The sequence below is a fragment of the Austrofundulus limnaeus genome, unplaced genomic scaffold (assembly GCF_001266775.1).
Source record: "Austrofundulus limnaeus strain Quisiro unplaced genomic scaffold, Austrofundulus_limnaeus-1.0 Scaffold211, whole genome shotgun sequence".
NCBI lineage: Eukaryota > Metazoa > Chordata > Actinopteri > Cyprinodontiformes > Rivulidae > Austrofundulus > Austrofundulus limnaeus.
Genome location: NW_013952613.1, coordinates 211,335 through 214,148, shown reverse-complemented (window position 1 = coordinate 214,148; position 2,814 = coordinate 211,335).

The following is a 2,814-nucleotide window of genomic DNA, read 5'->3' as shown; positions in this document are numbered from 1 at the left end:
GTGTGTGTGTGTGTGTGTGTGTGTGTGTGTGTGTGTGTGTGTGTGTGTGTGTGCCTGCGCACTTGCTTGGTAGCAAAATACCTTCTGAACCAAATGGACATAACAAAACATTCAAAAAGTAATCGCTGGAGGAATGGCTAAATCTGAACAACTTTTTGAGGCAACTTGATTCAATATGGCTGCCAAAGCTTATCAGCATTAGCAAGCTTCAAAAATGCTCAGTCAYTTTTACAAACATTGAGTTAAAATTTGATGTAATTGTTGCTGAGCGTATTCCACATCACATACTCTGAGCGCTCACAGATCACATGAGGCTTTGTTGAAAATGAAGACATAATGCAGCAGGGAATTTACATTATTTTAGATTACAAATCTTAGTTTTAAAAAAATCTTGCATTTAGCTCAAAATGTTTTTCTTTTACACTGATAAAATTGTACTTTTTCAAATAGAAAAAGAAAATTATATTTTCATTCTGGAGTCATACATGAACAATTTGTCATGATGATGATGGCAGAGATGTCAACACCATCAAACGGTCTCACAAAGATGTCACTTTTGATCACTTTTTCTCTTCAGTGTAAACTATTRGTTGTTCAGGTTACGATAAAAACAGTATTGAGTTTAGAGAATTACYTCTTTTCAGCTGATGGTTGTTTTACTGCTGATTTGATGTTTTAACATCTCAGGTCAACTTTAGACTTAAAAACCTCAAGCACACAATAAAAATAAAATACTCCATTAATTCTAAAGAAACYTATATGCACATTTGTTTCAGATAAAATGATCAAATAGATTCAGAGTTAGACTAAATGTGTATTATGAAGAACCATTCATAAAAACCTTAGAAATGAGCAAAAGCAAAGGTGACAAAAAGTTTCCTGTTATAAGTTCAAATTTCACAACCTCATGTAAAAATAAAACAATCCYAGAGCTATGTATTTGTTTTAGATAAAATTATTAAAATTCAAAATTAGACTAACTAAAGATGATGGGGAACCATGTTTTAAAATCATGTGAGCAATGTGAAATCAAGTATTGTGCTCTTGTTAAAATATAAGCAGTGTTCGTTACCCTTTACCTGTTCAGACCTGATACCAGATAGTAATGTGAATGTTTGAGTGAGCCATAAAAAAACATTCTGACACAGCCGTGGACTGTCTAGCTCTTTACTGTGCCTTCAACAGGCATCAACCAAACAGTGAAACCCGGAAACACACATCATGTAACAGCCTTCTTCACACCCTGACTCCACCTCGTGACATAAATCAAAGGGGCAGGCTGTCTCTACACGGAGTGAAAATGTCAGACATCGCCTCTCACCCTAATGGTTCATTACAGTTCTTATTTATGTGTTGTTTTTAAGTCAGACGTGTATCTATTAACAGCTTCCTGAGTCTGTGAGACCCCGCTCAAGAGCCTCACACAGCCCAGTCTGCACATAAAACCATCAATTAAGTCAGAGATAAACACATTATAGAAATATATTACTGTTCACCTAATAAAAGACTATACAATGTGTGGTGTTTTTAAAAGTCAGTAGTAAACACCCCAGACACTTACCCACCAGGATGGTTACCCACCAGGACACCTACCCACCAGGACACTTACCCCCCAGACACTTACCCCCTAGAAACTTACCCCCCAGGACACTTATCCACCAGGACACTTACTCACCAGGACACTTACACCCCCAGTCACTTACCCACCAGGACACTTACCACCCAGGACACTTACGCAACAGGACACTTACCCACCAGGACACTTACCCCCCAGACACTTACCTCCCAGGACACTTACCCACCAGGACACTTACCCCCCAGACACTTACCCCCCGGGACACTTACCCCACAGGACACTTACTCACCAGGACACTTACCCCCCCAGGACACTTACCCCCCAGACACTTACCGTCCAGGACAATTACTCACCATGACACTTACACACCAGGACGCTTACCCACCAGGACACTTACCCCTCAGGACACTTACCCCACAGGACACTTACCCACCAGGACACTTACCCAACCGGACACTTACCCCCCAGACACTTACCCACCAGGACACTTACCCAACAGGACACTTACCCCCCAGACACTTACCCACCAGGACACTTACCCACCAAGACACTTACCCCCCAGGACACTTACCCCCCAGACACTTACCCACCAGGACACTTACCCACCAGGATACTTACCCCCCAGACACTTACCCACCAGGACACTTACCCCCCAGGACACTTACCCACCAGGACACTTACCCACTAGGACAATTACCCTGCAGGACACTTACCCCCAGGACACTTACCCACCAGGACACTTACCCCTCAGGACAATTACCCCCCAGGACACTTACCCACCAGGACACTTACCCCCCAGGACACTTACCCACCAGGACACTTACCCACTAGGACACTTACCCCTCAGGACACTTACCCCCCAGGACACTTACCCACTAGGACACTTACCCCTCAGGACACTTACCCCTCAGGACACTTACCCACTAGGACACTTACCCACCAGGACACTTACCCACCAGGACACTTACCCTGCAGGACACTTACCCCTCAGGACACTTACCCACTAGGACACTTACCCACCAGGACACTTACCCACCAGGACACTTACCCTGCAGGACACTTACCCCTCAGGACACTTACCCACCAGGACACTTACCCACTAGGACACTTACCCCCCAGGACACTTACCCATCAGGACACTTACCCACCAGGACACTTACCCCTCAGGACACTTACCCCCCCAGGACACTTACCCCCCCAGGACACTTACCCACTAGGACACTTACCCCTCAGGACAC